Genomic DNA, 22,419 nt, shown 5'->3' with positions numbered 1-22,419 from the left:
ATTTTAGGACTATAAAGAGGTGTGCCAAAAATGGTGAGTATAGGTCCATGTTTTGGTATAGCCCCCATATAGACCGATCTCCCGATTTTACTTCTTGGGCTTATAGAAACCGCAGTTTTTATTCAATTTACCTGAAATTGGAAATCTAGAGGTATTGTAGGACCACAAATACTTGTGCCAAAAATTGTGAGTATCGGTCCATATTTTGGTATAGCCCCCATATAGACCGATCTCCCGATTTTACTTCTTGGGCTTATAGAAACCGCAGTTCCCAGTCAGAAATTTACGATAGTTATAAATATTGAGCGTTGTAACAGCGTTGGAAGCCAACGTTGAAACAACGCTTGGTAGACAAATTAATTTACGGTTTTTAAATAGTACATTTTCCATAAAATTATCGTTGAAAATTCATGTTCCATCAATGTCCAATGGTTTTTAATGAGTAGTGGAGGTATTATTGTTGATAGGAATTGATTTATAATAGGATAGTGTTCCTTTATCATATAAAGTGAATATGTACATTAACAGTGAAACCACTAGGAACAACAATTTTGGTTAATTTTACAAATGAGGCAATTGTAGAAAGTTTTAACCAAACAAAACGCTGACATCACGCCAAAACCCAAATATAAGTACTTATTTATCGACTAATTGAAGAAATTTTGTTAGACGTAATTACTTTTTTTCACATGTTAAGGTGAGTATTAACTTCGAGTTTAGCCGCTTAAATCGCTAAAGTGAAAACTAAATCAGTAAGAAAAATGCATAAAATTATACATATTTGTTGCAAATTTTATTATAACTTGATGGGGAAAAGCCCAAAGCAAATTTTCACAAAGTTTGTTTTCTTTAAAATGGATTATTAAGAAAAGTAATCGTGAAAAATTACGTTTTTAGCGCCTAAACTCGAACTTAATGCCCACCTTTAAAGAAAAGTTCATTGTTTGAAGGAAAAAATTGGAGTTCAATATTGCAAGAATGTTCTTTTGGTGCATGGGTAAAATGGGTGAAATGGATAAATCCTTTGGCGCATTTGGGGTAAAATGTACAAATCTTTTGGCGCATTTGGGGTAAAATGTACAAATCTTAAGAAATTCTGAAGTGTTTTGTTTGAAATATTTATAGGAAATAATAAAGGCATATGACTAGCCACTAAAATCGCAAAATTTTCACGAGTATTTTTCTTTAATAATTTATTTTAAGGAATACAAACTTTGTGAAAATTTGCTTTGGGCTATTCCCCATCAAGATATAAAGAAATCTGCAACAAATATGTATACTTTTATGCCTTTTTTACTGATTTATGGCGATTTCGATTGGGAAAAAATGTGCAACATTCTCGAAATTGATTGCCAAATATGAAGGACATTGTTGGATCCTGTATCCCTCACAACATTATGAATTACCAATAACTTTGAAATTATACTATAATTTGAGAGAAAATACAATGAGGAACAAGTATATACGGCCGCAAGTTCGGCCAGGCCGAATCTTATGTACCCACCACCATGGATTGCGTAGAAACTTCTACGAAAGACTGTCATCCACAATCGAATTACTTGGGTTGTGGTATCTTAAAACTTCTTAACATCGTTTTCTAAATTGTGATTTAGTCCATACATGGTATATATTAGACCAAAAAGTTATGTATAGTTGTCTATAAATAATTACGAATCGATATGGACTTTTTGTACGTAGAGAGCCAGAATTGAAATATGGGGGTCGCTTATATGGGGGCTATATGCAATTATGAACTTGATATGGACCAATTTTTGTGTGATTGGGGATCGATTTATCTGAGGGCCATATACAACTATAGACCGATATGGACCTAGTTAGGCATGGTTGTTAACGACCATATACTAGCACAATGTACCACATTTCAAGCAGATCGGATGAATTTTGCTTCTCCAAAAGGCACCGGAGGTCAAATCTGGGGATCGGTTTATATGGGAGCTATATATAATTATGGACTGATAGGAACCAATTGTGTGGTTGTTGGATACCATATACTAACATCACGTACCAAATTCCAACCGAATGGGAAGAATTTTGCTCTTCCAAGGGGCTCTGGAGGTCAAATCTGGGGATCGGTTTATATGGGGCCTATATATAATTATGGACCGATATCGACCAATTTTTGCATGGGAGTTTGAGGCCATATATTAACACCACGTACCAAATTTCAACTGAATAAGATGAATTTTGGTCTTCCAAGAGGTTCCGGAGGTCAAATGTGGTGATCGGTTTATATGGGGGCTATATATAATTATGAACCAATTTTTGCATGGTTGTTAGAGACCATATACTAACATCATGTACCAAATTTCAGCCGGATCGGATGAAATTTGCTTCTCTTAGAGGCCTCGCAAGCCAAATCGGGGGATCGTTTTATATGTGGGCTATATATAATTATGGACCGATGTCGACCAATTTTTGCATGGTTGTTAGAGACCATGTACTAACACCATGTACCAAATTTCAGCCGGATCGGATGAAATTTCCTTCTCTTAGAGGCCTCGCAAGCCAAATCGGGGGATCGGTTTATATGGGGGCTATATATAATTATGAACCGATGTGGACCAATTTCTGCATGGTTGTAAGAGACCATATACTGACACCATGTACCAAATTTCAGCCGGATCGGATGAAATTTGCTTCTCTTAGAGGCCTCGCAAGCCAAATCGGGGGATCGTTTTATATGGGGGCTATATATAATTATGGACCGATGTCGACCAATTTTTGCATGGTTGTTAGAGACCATGTACTAACACCATGTACCAAATTTCAGCCGGATCGGATGAAATTTCCTTCTCTTAGAGGCCTCGCAAGCCAAATCGGGGGATCGGTTTATATGGGGGCTATATATAATTATGAACCGATGTGGACCAATTTCTGCATGGTTGTTAGAGACCATATACTAATACCATGTACCAAATTTCAGCCGGATCGGATGAAATATGCTTCTTTTAGAGGCTCCACAAGCCAAATCTGAGGGTCCCTTTATATGGGGGCTATACGTAAAAGTGGACCGATATGGCCCATTTTCAATACCATCCGACCTACATCAATAACAACTACTTGTGCCAAGTTTCAAGTCGATAGCTTGTTTCGTTCGGAAGTTAGCGTGATTTCAACAGACGGACAGACGGACGGACGGACGGACATGCTCAGATCGACTCAGAATTTCACCACGACCCAGAATATATATACTTTATGGGGTCTTAGAGCAATATTTCGATGTGTTACAAACGGAATGACAAAGTTAATATACCCCCCATCCTATGGTGGTGGGTATAAACAAGTATATACGGCCGTAAGTTCGGCCAGGCCGAATCTTATGTACCCTCCACCATGGATTGCGTAGGAACTTCTACTAAAGGAACTTCTACACTTGCCGATGGCAAGGTATCGTAAAACTTTTTAACACTGTCTTCTAAATTGTAAGTTAGCCCATATGGGGTATATATTAAACAAAAAAAGGCCGATTAAATACGTATATAATCTAGTTTGACAAAATTTTCTATAGAAATAAATTTTTGACAAAATTTTCTATAGAAATGAAACCTTGACAAAATTTTCTATAGAAATAAAATTTTGACAAAATTTTCTATAGAAATAAAAATTTGACAAAATTTTCTATAGAAATAAAATGTTGACAAAATTTTCTATAGAAATAAAATGTTGACAAAATTTTCTATGTAAGTAAAATGTTGACAAAATTTTCTATAGCAATACAATTTAGACAAAAATTTCTATAGAAATAAAATGTTGACAAAATATTGTATAGAAATAAAATTTTGACAAAATTTTGTATAGAAATAAAATGTTGACAAAATTTTCTACAGAAATAAATTTTTTACGAAATTTTCTATAGAAATAAAATTTTGACAAAACTTTCTATAGAAATGAAATTTTAACAAAACTTTCTATAGTAATAAAATTTGACAAAGTTTTCTATTGAAATAAAGTTTAGGTAGATTACAAAATTTTCTATAGAAATAAAATTTTGACAAAATTTTCTATGGAAATAAAATTTTGACAAACATTTGTAAGAAATAAACTTTTGACAAAACTTTCTATAGAAATGAAATTTTGACAAAACTTTCTATAGTAATAAAATTTGACAAAATTTTCTATGGAAATAAAGTTTTGGTAGATTATTTTTGGCGATATGGACCGATTTTTGTGTAATAAGTCATCGGCTATATATAACTAAAGACCGATATGGACCAATTTTTACATGGCTGTTAGAGGCCATATATTGACAAAATGTACCAAATTTCAACCGTATCGGATGACTTTTGCTCCTCCAAGAGTTTCCGGACGTCAAATCTGGGGACGGTTTATATGGGAACTATATAATTATGGACCGATATGGACCAATTTCAACTGGATCGGATGAATTTTGCTCTTCCAAGAGGCTCCGGAGGTCAAATCTGGGGATCGGTTTATATGGGGGCTATATATAATTATGGACCGATATGGACCAATTTTTGCATGGTTATGAGAGGCCGTAAACTAACATCAGGTACCAAATTTCAACCGGATCGGATGAATTTTGCCCCTCCAAGAGGCTCCGGAGGTCAAATCTGGGGATCGGTTTATATGGGGGCTATATATAATTATGGACCGATATGGACCAATTTTTGCATGGATGTTAAAAACCGTATACTAAGACCACGTACTAAATTTCAACCGGATCGGATGAATTTTGCTCCTCCAAGAGGCTCCGGTGGTCAAATCTGGGGATCGGTTTATATGGGAGCTATATATAATTATGGACCGATATGGACCAATTTTTGCATGGTTATTAGAGGCCGTATACTAACATCAGGTACCAAATTTCAACCGGATCGGATGAATTTTGCCCCTCCAAAAGTCTCCGGAGGTCAAATCTGGGGATCGGTTTATATGGGGCTATATATAAGTATGGACCGATATGGACCAATTTTTGCATGGTTGTTAGAGACCATATACTAACATCAGGTACCAAATATCAATCGGATCGGATTAATTTTGCCCCTCCAAGAGGCTCCGGAGGTCAAATCTGGGGATCGGTTTATATGGGGGCTATACGTAAACGTGGTCCGATATGGCCCATTTTCAATACCATCCGACCTACATCAATAACAACTACTTGTGCCAAGTTTCAAGTCGATAGCTTGTTTCGTTCGGAAGTTAGCGTGATTTCCACAGACGGACGGACAGCCGGACAGACGGACAGACGGACGGACGGACAGACGGACAGACGGACAGACGGACGGACGGACGGACATGCTTAGATCGACTCAGAATTTCACCACGACCCAGAATATATATACTTTATGGGGTCTTAGAGCAATATTTCGATGTGTTACAAACGGAATGACAAAGTTAATATACCCCCATCCTATGGTGGAGGGTATAAAAAGTAGTGTAACACCACGGCAACATATTTTTTGCGAAACGAAAACGCCCTTAGTTTTCACTTTAGCGATTTAAGCGGCTAAACTCGAAGTTAATACTCACCTTAACATGTGAAAAAAGTAATTATGTCTAACAAAATTTCTTTAATTAGTCGATAAATAAGTACTTATATTTGAGGTTTGGCGTGATGTCAGCGTTCAGTTAAAACTTTCTACAATTGCCTCATTTGTAAAATTAACCAAAATTGTTCCTAGTGGTTCACTGTTAATGTACATATTCACTTTATATGATAAAGGAACATTATCCTATTATAAATCAATTCATATCAACAAGGTAATAAAATATGAACTCTGTAATAATTTACTAATCATTTTTTATAGATTTTTTGTTAAACAGATTTGAAAATGAGACTGAGGCTACTAGAGACAGGGCTGGAGGAAGATCAGGAGGTATATGACCTTGACGTAATATAATCATTTTTGACCATATTATTAAAAGATTTTTTTACCAATTAGAAATGTCAATCTTAATCTTAATTATGTATTTTTCTTATTAATTGTTAATTGTTAAGTTTTCTGATGTTCCTTTGTAAAGTGTAAAACACTAATTTTGTTTTGTTTCAATAGCGGTTTTAAGGTACTGTAAAATTATAATTCTAACCCTCCTAAAACAATTGAAAAGACGTATGAAATATTGTTTTTCAGTGCTTTTTAATGGTTGTAAAAACCATCGATACACCGTATAACGATGTTATCATTTTGGGGTTGTCAAAGCGTTCGTTAAACCATCGGAAAAGCGTATAAAATATTGTTTTCATGACGCTTTGAAAACATTGTTAAATACAATCGATACACCGTGGAATGATGTTATCATTTTGGGGTTGTAACAACGCTTTTTCCCACCGTGTATCAACCGTTCACAACGCTTTTACAACGCTTTTCCGATGGTTTTTTTCTGACTGGGTTCTTATTAAATTTACCGGAAATTGGAAATCTAGAGGTATTGTAAGACCACAAATTCGTGTGCCAAAAATTGTGAGTATCGGTCCATGTTTTGGTATGGTACCCATATTAAACGACCTCCCGATTTGGGGTCTTGGGCTTATAGAAACCGTAGTTTTTATCTAATTTGTCTGAAATTGGAAATCTAGAGGTATTTTCGGGTCATAAAGAGGTGTGCCGAAAACGGTGAGTATCGGTCCATATTTTAGTATAGCCCCCATAAGAACGATCTCCCGATTTAACTCCTTGGGTTTCTAGAAACCGTAGTTTTTATCTGATTTGCCTGAAATTGTAAATATTATGGTATTTTAGGCTCACAAAAACGTATATCGGATTTAGTTTTTATCGGTCCATTTGGTAATGCCTCCATATAAACAGACTTCACTTCTTCAGGGTGTAGAAGGCGCACTGATCATGAAAATTGGTTGAAACCTAATGTAAAATTTCCAGATTTTACTTCTACAGATTTAAGATTTCAAATCAAGACGTTATTTTATAATTTTCTTGCACACTTACAAGAGATGTTAATGATTCCTCTAAAACTCAAACAAAAATGGTTCTTATAAATCCAGAATCTGATATAGTCCTCATAGGTGAAATCTTTAAATTTATCTTCGGGAAGTGTCCTCAAGCCCTCCTGAAATTTCAAAGGAAACTCTAATATTTGGTTCATTGTGGTGGGTATTTAAGATTCGGCCCGGCCGAACTTACTGCTGTATATACTTGTTATAATATTAAATTGAGCAGACGGGCTTTTTGGGCAGCAAATAAATGAATGACTTCTTCAGTCGGCACATTTATTCGGCGATGAACCGACATTAATGCCAATCCTTTGAGTCTACTCTCGCTAGTCGAATTTCTAAGATACGTCTTCAATCTCTTCATTGTTGAAAATGAACGTTCGGATGAGCACGTAGTAACTGCAGGGATGGAAAATGCAGTTCTATAGTACTTTTTTCAAACCTTTTTCACCCCGGTCAGTACCATAGTACCCCCGCGAATGATTTAGTACCTTTTGTGTAGACATTTTTGAGTCGATATCAGATTTATGGTACAATAGCTTTGACAAAATATTTTAATATTTTGAGAAATTACAAATTACAAATATGGCAAAACAGACCATGTGGGAAAAAAATCTATTTCGTAAAAGACATAGTCAAAAACAGGATTTTATTGAACTTCAAAAATGTTTTAGTCGAAAAACGAATGCGATTCTACATTATCGATTTTTTATTTCGGTAGAAAATGTTGTCAAAATTTTATTTCTATATAGAATTTTTGCAAAATTTTATTTTTATAGAAAATTTTGTCAACATTTTATTTCAATTGAAAATTTTGTAAAAGATTTATTTCTATAGGAAATTTTTGCAAAATTTTATTTCTATAGAAAAAATTTTGCAAATTTTTTTTTTCTATAGAATTTTTTTTGCAAAATTTTATTTCTTTAGAAAATTTTTGCAAAATTTTATTTATATAAAAAATTTTGTCAAAATTTTATTTTCTTTAAAATTCAGTCTCTTGACAATAATATTCCAGTGAAATTTTTGTTGAAATTTAGTAAAAAGTACCTTTCCGATCAAAAAATACCTTTTTTGTACTTTCCTAAAAATTGTATTTTCCATCCCTGAGTAACTGGCAAAGTGACCAAAATTTTTAAAAGAATATGCACGTTTGGAAATATCTTTTTATTGCTTCTATCGCTAAATTAGGCAGGTTCTTTTCGCAGGTTTTGCGCCATTTCATTTACACATGTGTTTTTGGCTGTTTCGTTGTTGTTCTATGGCCAAACAAAGCGAGTCATGTTCACGAAAAGAACAACAAACACACATAAAAAGCAGATATACATTTTCCAAAAATGAAATTTGTGGTGCGAAAACAAAAACAATTTGTTATTTTCGACCGTCGTTTGATGGACTTTTCAACTAGTATTCTATGATTTGTGCAAGTTTTATAAGTAAGCGTTTTTCAAAATAAAACCTCCAGCTTTTCTTCAACATCTTCGAAAAGATTTTTCTATGCAGCTAAAAATATATATTTATTTATATAAAAATATTCATTCATTTCGGGGGGGTTTGATCCCCCTCATCCCCCCCACCCTGAATACGGCCTTGTACGATTATTGTGAATACCGCATTCCATTGAAGCCTGTTTTTATTAAACGAAACAAAACAATATATTTTTTATTCATTACCTTTAGTGAGCATTTTTATGTTGTCAAGTTGGCCAATCAATCAAAAATCATTTAGTATAAGAAAATTTTTGTGATCAAAAGATTAGTACCGTATTGATCTTTTCAATTGTAAAAATTGTTTCATTCCTAGTTTTCTTAAAACTAACAGCGTTATGGGTCTTTGGAAGATTCACCTTCAAGTTGCGAAGTTGCGTTGGCATTAAATTGCATTTTTGTTGTACCTGTTTTTTTTTAGTTTGAACCTATGGAAAATCGCAATAATGTGTATAATTAAAATGTGCATTTTCCATTTCAGAATTTGTAAAGTATCATCAATATAATACCAATTATTAGATTGCTTAGACGATTTCAATGTGTGGAAATATTGGAAAGGAATTGCTACTAAAATTAAATTAAAGCGAGCCCCTTAACACACATTTTTATGCTAAAAGACTACAACGGCAAAAGAAGATTATAAATCTGCAATCTGAAACTAAGAATTCAACTTGGAATTCTATGCAGGTAATGTTTAACAAAATTAACTTTTAATTGAACAAAAATAAGTTATAATTATTATTATAATTGTATGTGTAAGTTATGTTAGAACACACTACACAAATAACAAGACACAAATTCTTTTGTTGATAGCGTAATTTACAAAAATAAAATATAGAATATTTTTTATAACAATCGCATATTTACTTTTATTTCAAACAAAACTAAATAAGATTTTGGGTGCGCAATACATTAATTGTTTGATTGAAATTTATTGCCAATATCAATTAATTATTTAATTGAATCAATCAAATAGTTGTTTGTTTTTTGCCGCGAGATTAGTTTAAATTTTAGTTCAATTAAAACATTGATTGAATTTTATGTCAAAAACCAATAATTTTTTTGATTGATTCACTCACACAATTAATTGATTTGTGACAAAGTTTTTAATTGAAAATTGTGTTGGTTTTCAATCAAAATGGGTGATTGATACTATCATTTTCGTGATTGAAGACATTTCAATTAAAACAAGTACATACGGTCGTAAGTTCGGACAGGCCAAATCTAATGTACCCTCCACCATGGATTGAGTAGAAACTTCTACTAAAGACTGTTATCAACAATCGAATTTCTGGGGTTGTGGTAATACCTGCCGAAACTTCTTAACATCGTCCACTAAATTGTAAATTAGTCCATTGTGATACCACGGTGGTGAACTCCTCTCTTATCACTAAGTGCCGCCCGATTCTAAGTTAAGCTCAATGACAAGGTTAGGTTAGGTCAAAGTGGCAGCCCGATTAAGTTTCAGGCTCACTTAAATTATTCAGTCCATTGTGATACCACATTAACTAAAAGTAACTATTACATATGGGCACTTCTAGTTTTAACCGCCGAACCTGTCGATTATTTTCTTCTGTTGACCCAACCAGATTGTTCCAAAAACATTAGTCAACATTTTCCAGGTCCGCCGGTAATCTAAACCTATATTCCTCTAAAATTCGCTTACGCCTTTTACAAAATGCAGGACACTCACACAAGAGGTGTTTAATTGATTCTTTTCCCTCCGCATCAATACAGCTCATACAGTAGTCATTGTACTTCGCGCCAATAGTTTTTGCAAAATCGCCTATCAGGTAGTGACCCGTTATAGCAGATATCAGGATTGATATCTGACGTCTTGAGAACACTAGCATATCTAGTGTGTGGTTTAAGTTTAAATGGGCCATATTTGCTTGGTGTCGTTACAACCCTTGCAATTCTCCCATCGAACATTTGCCATCATGACAGCCTTCTCACGTAGTAAGAGCTTGCAGGTAGCCAGAGGCATACCAACAGATTCTAGTTCCACTGGAATATGCAAGGTAGTTCCTAGCGTTTCTAACTCATCCGCTTCGCAGTTCCCCGGTATGTTCCTATGGTCAGGCACTCATATTAGGTGAATATTGTACTGCTCAGGCATCTCGAGAGATTTGCGGCAGTCGATGGTAGTTTTCGAGTTAAAGAACACAGAGTCCAAGGATTTCATTGCAAGTTGACTGTCTGAGTATATATTAATGCCAACATTTTTTGGAACATTACTTCTTAGTCAATTCGCCACCTCTCTTATTGCTAATATTTCAGCCTGAAAAACACTACCGTGATTAGGTAATCTTTTCGCTATTCGAAGTTCCAGGTCTTTAGGATATACTCCGAAATCCACTTGCCCACCCAATTTAGAGCCATCAGTGTAGAAATCTATATATCGCTTACTCCCCGGGGTCTGTGTGCACCACGCCTCACTGTTGGGAATTAGAGTTTCAAACTTTTTGTCGAAAAGTGGTTTCGCCAGAGTGTAATCCGCTACGTTAGGCACATCTGGCATTATTTTGAGCTCATGGACATTATTATGTGAACTGTGACCGTACCATTTTTCCGACCACAGCGATAGCTGTTCCTGTCTTACCGAATGCGCCTGAGATACACAAGCACGCCATACGCTGAACTGTATCTAAACTTGTCGATTGCTGAAGTGCCGGCCACCAGACTACAACTCCATGTACACTGAAAAAAATATTGTCGTGAGGTCAAAGATTTCATGTCTTTAAAAAACGAATACAAATTTTGCTTAGCATAGAAGACGCATTTCTCTAAAATAAAGTTATTTTCCTTGTCCAAAAGTCGATAAACTTTTCAATGAAGTCGTATTGTCTTTATAATTAAGTGATTTGACTTAAAAATGGGTATCTTAACATGAAAGAAAAAATTTGTAGGCTAAGGTCAACTTGACTTTAATAATTCAGAAAAATTCTTTAAATTTAATGAAATTGTCTATAAATTTGTTGTCTTTTTGCATCTTGACTACAAAGCAAAAAATCGTTCAAATATAGGACATGTTTTTCAAAACTTTATTTTAAAGAAGTTTTTTACTTCAAACATAGCATAATTTCTACTGGAAGTCGAGTCTTAATTTGGAAAATAAAGTTACCGTTAACTCGTTTTTAAAGGTCTTTGATAGCATATGAAGAAAAAAAGCTGAGAAAGCGAAAAATTAAAATTTGCCTCCTAGAAGCAAGTACACAAAACCTAAATTTAAAAGAGAATTGTGTCTTAAAAGTATCCTTACTTGTATTCTCCGCTTCTTTGGCTCGGAATCAATACCAAATTTTTTAAAGTAAAGACAAAATCTTTGGAACCGAGTATGCTTTTTTTCAGTGTAGCATTTTAGGTCTAACCACTGCCGTGCATAGCCAATGCACATTTTTCGGTTTTAGTCCCCACCTTTTTCCTATTGCCTTTTTGCACGAGTACAAAGCTACCGTTGCTTTCCTCACCCTTTCTTCAATATTAAGCTTAAAGTTCAACTTCCTGTCCAAACTAACGCTAAGGTATTTTGCACACTCACCAAAGGGAATTTCAATACCCCCTAAGGATATGGGCCTAACCGTGGGAGTGTTGCGGTCTTTGCAGTACATGACTATTTCTGTCTTTGCAGGATTTACCCCAAGACCATTCTCTCTCGCCCAATTCTCAGTCATCTCTCTCTGTATAATATATCTGATTGTGGATGGAATTCTTTTCTGAAAAAAGAGATTTGCCTTCATTTTGTCTGTACAGAATGCGCATCTTTAAAATGTTGCCAGCAACCTAAAAGATGCTATCATTTCAGTGGGAAGAACAGAATTCAAAGGAGCAAACAGGACAATCGCAGCACTCTCGTTTGTCGGCAGTGCTGAAAATAACCACAATTTGCCTCTATGCGTGGCACTATTTTCACAACAGAATTGGAAGCCTTTTCGCACTTTTGCTTGTTTTTTATAAAAGAACCTAAAAAGCTCATTTTCCGGGCGAAATGCAAAAAAGGGGGCATTTTTCACAAGAAAAGACAACACCATACTCGTAATGGTGTTGGTGCATCTCTTTAGGCAGTTATATTCTCATTAAAGGCCGGTATGCACCTCTAGCGAAATTTTCGGTAGCAAACATTTATTTAAGTCTACAACAAAAAAAACAGGGCTGTGTACTCAAATTTTAAACCAGCTAATCGCTTTTAAAAATTGTTAATATATGTTCCAAATATTCCTCAAATAAATTGTTTATTATTTACAGACCTTTTAAAACTTTTACGCACACAATGATTGTAATAAATTAAATGTTTGCTGCCAAAATATGCTTTTGACAACCCTGTTATTTTCATTAGAGGTGCGTACCAGCTTACGAAATTGAACGCTACCGAAAATTTCGTTAGCATAAATAGCAATGCATTTCTTATGGGAATGAAATTTTTCGCTAGAGGTGCATACCGGCCTTAAATCGTTTTTAAGTAGATTCAACCATGTCTCAATTATTTGAGCATACTTTTAGGCATTTTGAAATTGGTAGTATTCCGATCAGGGTTGGACTGTCACAAACTGTGACTTTTGCAACATACGTTTGCGACGGTATAATACGTATGTCGCAAAAGTCGTAAACCTACTGTAGAAAACCAAATTTTGAATAGAAGAAATCCTGAACATTTTTTAATTTAGTTTGACAGCATTTGCTGTGAGTTTCTGCAGAAATTTATGAACGTTTTCTCATGGTCAAGCCTATTCTCTTAGGTGGTATCGAAATTCCCGTTAGTGAGTGTGTAAAATACCTTGGAGTTATATTGGACAGGAGACTGAACTTAAAGCTAAGAAAGGACGAGAAAATCCACGGTTACCCTGTACTCGTGCAAAAGGCAATAGGGAAAATGTGGGGACTAAAACCGAAAATTGTGAACATTCCTAAGAATTGAAATTTCTTCGCACCTACACCCTCAAAAAAAATCGCTTCTTTAACATATGTTCCGAACATATTTTGCAGGAAGCACATATATTATTGGATACTGCCGAAACATTAATATGTTTGTTTTATGTGAACATATGATATGTTTGGAAGCATTTTGAGCCCAAAAATATTATATGCTTGGAAGAATTTTTCCCAAAGACGATTGTGCTCATTCCCTAACATTATCGTAATTTTCACTTCCACGAAATTTTTAGTTCTTGGCACCTTTTTCTGTAATACAAATAATGTTGAAGAAATTATTCACTTTCATAAATTTTTTAAATTTTACCTTTCGCCTGCACGGAGAATAGAACCGAGGGCCATACTGTTTGTAAACCAACACACTATCCACTGGGCTACGTAGTGTTATGGTCACCAGCAGATAATTATCGTTATAAGTTACATTTATATAGCATAGTTTGCAGCGCCCACGAGCCCATGCAAACATAACATTATTTAACAGAAACATAAATTTGTTTGCCACGTGGAGCAGTGGTTAGCATGTCTGCCTTGCATGCAAAGGGTCGTGGGTTCAATCCCTGGTCCGACCGAACATTTTTTTTGTTTTGTTTTTTTAATTTACACATTTATATTTATACTATATTAAATTTTTATTATGAAACTTCGAAATGTGGGTTATTAAAGATTTATAGTCAGTAACAGTGCTTGATATTAACGAAATTGGCTGATTTTTGGATAAAATATTATTTTTTTATTGCAAAAATAACAATTTTGTAACAAAAAACTGTTTTTGGTACAAAACTTTAAAATTTGGAAGGAATTCAAAAACTCTAACAAAAGAAGAACGTGGAGTCGAGTATAAACATACATAAATAATTTTATAATATAAACATAAATTTATTTAGGCGTGAACAGTTTTTTACTAGCATTTAATACCATCGCTCTAAAATGCCTTTTATTTTTCTTTAATAATTCATTTTAAAGAAAATAAACTTTTTAAATTGTTTTAGCTGCAAAACTCGAACTTAATGCCCGCTTTTATATTTGAAGGTGTCCGTCAACTCCTCGTGGACTACTTATTAATAAAGAGGAACTAAACTTTGTTTTTATACATTTTACTGCGTAATTTTTCACTATTTCCTCCTTATTTCATTTTACTGTCCCAACTCTAAAAAGAGTATAGTGCCCTTTTTGTTATTTTTATGAAGACCACTGATTTCTTTTAACGAACCAAGAAAAAAATTGTGCCCATAATGCCAAAATGATAAACAAAACACATGTCCACACATACATAAAATGCTGCTCTCAAGGCGAAAACGTATGCTGTTTGTTTTTCAAATGTCTATTCTCTTGGTTCGGAATGTCCATTCTCTTTATTCAAATTAAATAATATTTAGACTTAAGCATATCAATTTTTGGCCTTATCATAAAACAGTTTTCCGAAACAACATGCAAGCGGTTTCACAGAAATTGTTCTCTTTTGATTCTTTCGGTGTGTTATGTTGATATCTTTCGTCAACTCTCCCGGTTTCCATCTCTATTTTTTTCTCTATACTCTCTCTCTGTCGCTTTGAATAAAATATCACAACATATGTATGTTTAGTCGAAATTTGTAAATTCATATATGTTGGCATTCACACATATGATTTTTATGAAACATTCATGCCCCAAACATAATATATTCTAACATATTAACATAGATGTCCCAAACATTTAGTGTTAGTTTAGGAACATTACATGTTTGCACTTAAATAAATTGTGTTTAAAAATTGTGCCCGAAACACATTTTGTTTATATCGGAACATATGAAAAACATATTTTTCTAAGAGTGTACCATCGTCTTGAATATCATCGAATTCGCTGCCTAGCCGACGCGACTAAAGTATTTTCAGTTTGCGACTTTTGTTACTTTTTCTACATTTACGACGCGTATGTGACGTTTACGACGTTTACAACTTTGCGACAGCCGCAAACCTAAAAAAGTTTGATACAGACCATCTCTGATTCCGATACGGATTGTAGCAGTTGAAATGAAATGTTTTAATGAGAAATTATATATTAGTAATGTTCTCGAGCGTTGTATAATGTGTTGGTTATAGGTTATACACATCTTAAATGTACAGGACCTAACCGCAAACCCAGAGAAAGAATATGATCACCCCAAACATGTTTCAAGAACAAAATGTTATGTTTATGCGGTGAACATGGAACATGTTTATGTACATGATTTCGGCAACAATGTATATGTTTGCCGAGCAAAAAAAATTGTATGCGGCAAAAATGTTTTAATTTATTCGTTTTTCAGTTTTTTTCTGCATATGCTACACGCAATAAAATAATTCGTTCCTCCCAAACGAAATTTTAGACAAATATCGTTTCCCATTTACTTACCTTTAAGCTTTTTCCAGGTTTCAATTAGAACATATCGATTGTGTACATCGGTGCCGGTCTCCTATTCAATGAAATTAAAATGAATGCACATTGTGAATTGATAACTATCGTGTACTATTTACTTTTGCATACTTTTAGGTACTAAGAGAAATCCCATTAACCCATGAAGGTCTTAATTCATGTTGGCAGTAATGACGAAGACTAATTAAAACTTATCTACATGAACTTATTTCATGTTAACGTCAAGTTTTTAGGACCATGTTCTGGATAACCAACGGATGAACTTTACAGCACCATTGTCACTCCTTTAGCAACATTATCAATACATACGTGGTGTATGTACATGTAACACCACATATCCTTTTAGAGTGAAGTCTATACTTCAATTTACAAATAAATGTGGCCATATTGGGTGAAGTTTCATGTTTGCTTTCTCTACCACTATGAGGTAGGAGCACTTATGTATTTAAGTGCTTCTAATCGTTTTATGCTGAATTCGCGAAACCCACAAAATTGTTTTCGTCTAGGAATTTTGGGAGGAGTCACACTCTCCTATGAAAAAACTTTAAGACTTCAAATGTAGATTACGAGCCTCTAGCTTAGCTATGGAACTACTGCAGTTTATGAGTAACATTGTTGTGGTAATGTACAAATTTACTGGTAAGCCTAATTGAATTTGCTCGGCATTCCCATTTTATGCAAATATCCGCAACTTTTGTTACACTCATAAAAGAGTGGACACTAAAGTTTAACATATTTTAGCTCATGGACATTATTACATATTAGTTAAAATTTCCCCAATATAAGAACGTCTCACTCACTTCAATATTTTGTAAATTTCTTGATCCAATCTTTCCTTCTGAGAAAGAATGACTGTTTTCATATATTTCGGTGTAAAAATTATATGTTTGACACTCAAATTTTTAGCACATTATTTTTAAGTGCAAGCATATGATGTTCATAAACTAATATAACATGTTTGTGACTTATATGTTATTACGTTTGGTACATCACATTTTCTTAAATATAAATATAATATGCAAACATTAAAAACATATATGTGTGTTAGAAACGTCACGTAGTGTAAGAGAGATAAAAATGGCGATGGGGATAGATAACGATAGACATCAACGTAACACAGCGAGAACCTAACCTATATGTTACAGAGGCAATTTCATTTTGAGGGTGTGAAAGTGAACAAGTATATACGGCCGTAAGTTCGGCCAGGCCGAAGCTTATGTACCCTCCACCATGGATTGCGAAGAAACTTCTACAAGAGACTGTCATCCACAATCGAATTACTTGGGTTGTGGTATCTTAAAACTTCTTAACATCGTTTTCTAAATTGTGAGTTAGTCCATACGTGGTGTATACTAGACAAAAAAGGTATGTATAGGTAAGTGTACAAATAATTACGAATCGATATGGACTTTTGCACGGTACGTAGAGATCCAGAATTAAAATATGGGGGTCGCTTATATGGGGGCTATATACAATTATGAACTTAATATGGACCAATTTTAGTGTGATTGGGGATCGATTTATCTCAGGACTATATATAACTATAGACCGATATGGACCTAGTTAGGCGTAGTTGTTAACGGCCATATACTAGCACAATGTACCAAATTTCAACTGACTCGGACGAAATTTGCTCCTCCAAGAAGCTCCAAAACCAAATCTCGGGATTGGTTTATATGGGGGCTATATATGATTATGGACTGATATGGACCACTTTTGGCATGGTTGTTAAATAGCATATACTGCTACCACGTACCAAATTTCAACCAGATCGGATGAATTTTGGAGAACCAAAAGGCACCGAAGGTCAAATCTGGGGATCGGTTTATATGGGGGCTATATATAATTATGGACTAATATGACCAATTCCTGCATGGTTTTTGGATACCATATACTAACATCACGTACCAAATTTCAACCGAATCGGATGAATTTTGCTCTTCCATGGGCTCCGGAGGGCAATGATGGATGGAATTTGCTTCTCTTAGAGTCCCCGCAAGCTAAATTTGGGGATCCATTTATATGGGGGCTATACTAAAAGTGGACCGATATGGCCCATTTGCAATACCATCCGACCTACATCAATAACAACTACTTGTACCAAGTTTCAAGTCGATAGCTTGTTTCGTTAGGAAGTTAGCGTGATTTCAACAGACGGGCGGACATGCTCAGATCGACTCAGAATTTCACCACGACCCAGAATATATACACTTTATGGGGTCTTAGAGCAATATTTCGATGTGTTACAAACGGAATGACAAAGTTAATATACCTCCATCCTATGGTGGAGGGTATAAAAAATTTAGCAATATTTTATAAAAAAAAAAATTAAATTTTAAGTTTTTGGTCTTGGTTTTGTGGTCGGCATGAAAAACAAATATTTCTCTTCCAAAAAACTATTTTATTTTCATATAACATTTAAATGATTTAGAATTTTTGTCTTTGACTTCAAATAGTATGGACTTCGGTAGTCTGTGTGTGTATCAAAAGACGAAAAGAATAACATAAAATTTTAATTAAGATCTTTGAATATATTATTTAAATAAAGGGTGATTTGTTAAGAGCTTGATAACTTTAAAAAAAAAAAAAAACGCATAAAATTTGCAAAATCTCATCGGTTCTTTATTTGAAACGTTAGATTGGTCCATGACATTTACTTTTTGAAGATAATTTCATTTAAATGTTGACCGCGGCTGCGTCTTAGGTGGTCCATTCGGAAAGTCCAATTTTGGGCAACTTTTTCGAGCATTTTGGCCGGAATAGCCCGAATTTCTTCGGAAATGTTGTCTTCCAAAGCTGGAATAGTTGCTGGCTTATTTCTGTAGACTTTAGACTTGACGTAGCCCCACAAAAAATAGTCTAAAGGCGTCAAATCGCATGATCTTGGTGGCCAACTTACCGGTCCATTTCTTGAGATGAATTGTTCTCCGAAGTTTTCCCTCAAAATGGCCATAGAATCGCGAGCTGTGTGGCATGTAGCGCCATCTTGTTGAAACCACATGTCAACCAAGTTCAGTTCTTCCATTTTTGGCAACAAAAAGTTTGTTAGCATCGAACGATAGCGATCGCCATTCACCGTAACGTTGCGTCCAACAGCATCTTTGAAAAAATACGGTCCAATGATTCCACCAGCGTACAAACCAGGGATCCGGAGCGGAGCGGAGCGTGGAGCGGAGCGGAGCGGAGCGTGGAGCGGAGCGGAGCAAGCCCTTTTTTTGCCGGAGCGGGAGCGGAGCGGGAGCGGCATTTCTAAAATCCGGAGCGGAGCGGGAGCGGAGCGGTTTCCAAATGAAAAACCGCTCCGCTCCGAATAAAATATTACTTGAATGAAATGTGTAACTTTGAAATTACACTGTGTAGGTAATTTCAAATTTAGCTAGTGCTTAGCGTAGTGTGAGTAACCGTTTAAAATGTACGATATGTATTTTTGTACGTACGTACATTGGGAAAAACACAACGTGTTTTTTAGTAATTGTTTTAAAAAACGGCAAATGTCAAAATATATATCTAGAATGTGTTGTAAAAGTAACAACAGTATTTTCGATCAATTTCATCCCGTATTACTACAAAGATGTTTGTAATGAACGTCAAATAAATGCAATTAAACGATCTTATTTATATTTAATTTTTAGTTTTCTACACTGAAAAAAATATTGTCGTGAAGTCAAAGATTCCATGTCCTTAGAATAAGAATGCAAATTTTGCTTAACATGGAAGACGCATTTCTCTAAAATAAAGTTTTTTATACCCATCACCATAGAATGGTGACGGGGGTATAATAAGTTTGTCATTCCGTTTGTAACACATCGAAATATCGATTTCCGACTATATAAAGTATATATATTCTTGATCAGGGAGAAATTCTAAGACGATAAAACGATGTCCGTCTGTCCGTCTGTCTGTCTGTCTGTTGTAATCACGCTACAGTCTTCAATAATGAAGCAATCGTGCTGAAATTTTGCACAACCTCGTCTTTTGTCTGCAGGCGGGTCAAGTTCGAAGATGGGTTATATCGGTCCAGGTTTTGATATAGTCTTGGGCTTATATAAATCGTATTTTTTATCCAATTTGCCTGAAATTTGAAATCTGGATGTATTTTATGACCGTAAAGAGGTCTGCCAAAAATGGTGAGTATCGGTCCATGTTTTGGTATAGCCCCCATATAGACCGATCTCCCGATTTTACTTCTTGGGCTTATAGAAACCGCAGTTTTTATTCAATTTACCTGAAATTAGAAATCTAGAGGTATTGTAGGACCACAAATACGTGTGCCAAAAATTGTAAGTATCGGTCCATATTTTGGTATAGCCCCCATATAGACCGATCTCCCGAATTTACTTCTTGGACTTATAGAAACCGCAGTTTTTATTCAATTTACCTGAAATTGGAAATCTAGAGGTATTGTAGGACCACAAATTGTAAGTATCGGTCCATGTTTTGGTATGGTCCCCATATAAAACGACCTCCCGATTTGGGGTCTTGGGCTTATAGAAAGCGTATTTGTTATCCAATTTGTCTGAAATTGGAAATCTAGGGGTATTTTCGGACCATAAAGAGGTGTGCTGAAAATGGTGAGTATCGGTCCATATTTTGGTATAGCCCCCATATAGACCGATTTCCCGATTTTACTTCTTGGGCTTCTAGAATCCGAAGTTTTTATCCTATTTGCCTGAAATTGGAAATCTGGAGGTATTTTCGGGTCATAAAGAGGTGTGCCGAAAACGGTGAGTAGCGGTCCATGTTTTAGTATATCCCCCATAAGAACGATCGCCCGATTTAACTCCTTGGGTTTCTAGAAACCGTAATTTTTATCTGAATTGCCTGAAATTGTAAATATTCTGGTATTTTAGTCTCGGTCCATTTGGTAATGCCTCCATATAGACCGACTTCACTTGAATTGCTTGAAACTCAATGTAAAATTTCCAGATTTTACTTCTACATATTTAAGATTTCAAATCAAGACGCTATTTTATAATTTTTTTGCACACTTACAAGAGATGTTAATGATTCCTCTAAAACTCAAACAAAAATGGTTCTTATAAATCCAGAATCTGATATAGTCCTCATAGGTGAAATCTTTAAATTTATCTTCGGGAAGTGTCCTCAAGTCCTCAAGCCCTCCTAAAATTTCAAAGAAAACCCTAATATTTGGTTCATGGTGGTGGGTATTTAAGGTTCGGCCCGGCCGAACTTAGTGCTGTATATACTTGTTTTCTTGTCCAAAAGGCAATAAACTTTTGAATGAAGTTATAATGTCCTTATAATTAAGTGATTTTACTTAAAAATGTGTATCATAACATGAAAGATAAAATTTTTGAGGTAAGGTCAACGTGACTTTAATAATTAAGAAAAATTCTTTAAAATTAATAAAATTGTCTTTAAATTTGTTTCCTTTTTGCATCTTGCCTACAAAGCAAAAAATCGTTAAAAAATAAGACATGTTTTTCAACACTTTATTTTAAAGACGCTTTTTACTTGAAACATAGCATAATTTCTACTGGAAGTCGAGTCTTAATATGGAAAAAAAAATAACTCGTTAACTCGTTTTTAAAGGATTTTGATAACAACTGACGAAAAAAATCTAAAAAAATGAAAAATTAACATATGCTTCCTAGAATGCTTCCTTTAATGAAGTCAAAATGGATTTAATATTTCTGAAAAAATCTTCAAAATTAATAAAATATTTCAACACATTGTTTTAAAGTCATTATACCCTAAACCACATAGTGGTTAGGGTATAACAAGTTTGATCTGCCAAAAAATGTGCCTACAAGAAATATTGATTTTAGACCCCATAAAATATATACCGATCGACTCAGAATCACCTCCTGAGTCGATCTAGCGCTTGGCCTCCGTCCGTCCATCCGTCCGTCTGTCCATGTATTTGTTGTTCACAGGATTTCGGTCGCAATTATTAACCGATTTTGATGAAATTTGGTACAGGGAGTTTTTTTGGGCACAAGGACGAACGTTATTGAATTTGGAAGAAATCGGATCAAATTTAGATATAGCTCCCATATATATGTATTGCCCGATTTCGACAAATGGGGTAACGTTGCACTTTTTTTACTAACCGATCGTCGTCAAATTTAGCACAAAATAATCTTCTGTATCACCCTTTAAGTCTGAAAATTTCATCGAAATCGGTTCAGATTTAGATATAGGTCCCATATATATGTATCACCCGATTTTGTCAAATTAGGTCATAAAACCCTTATTTATCAACCGATCTTACTCAAAGTTGGCGAAATGTAATCTTCTATAGCACTAACTATATGTGCAAAAAATCATCGAAATCGGTTCAGATTTAGCTATAGCTCCCATATATGTACCGCCCGATTTTTCTAAATAAAATAAAACTCAATTAAACAAATAATACAATGTTTGTACTATAATTTTCTCGAAGAGGAGCGTGGAGCGGAGCGATTTTTTTTCTCGGAGCGGAGCGGGTTTTTTTCTCCGGAGCGGGAGCGGAGCGGAGCGGAATCGTTTTATATGGGGGCTATATATAATTATTGACCGATGTGGACCAATTTTTGCACGGTTGTTAGAGACCATATACTATCACCATGTACCAAATTTCAGCCGGATCGGATGAAATTTGCTTCTCTTAGAGGGTCTGCAAGCCAAATTTGGGTGTCCATTTATATGGGGGCTATACGTAAAAGTTTATGGCCCATTTGC

This window comes from Haematobia irritans, chromosome 5 (assembly GCF_050003625.1).
Source record: "Haematobia irritans isolate KBUSLIRL chromosome 5, ASM5000362v1, whole genome shotgun sequence".
Classification (NCBI taxonomy): domain Eukaryota; kingdom Metazoa; phylum Arthropoda; class Insecta; order Diptera; family Muscidae; genus Haematobia; species Haematobia irritans.
Note: the sequence above shows the minus strand (reverse complement) of the source record.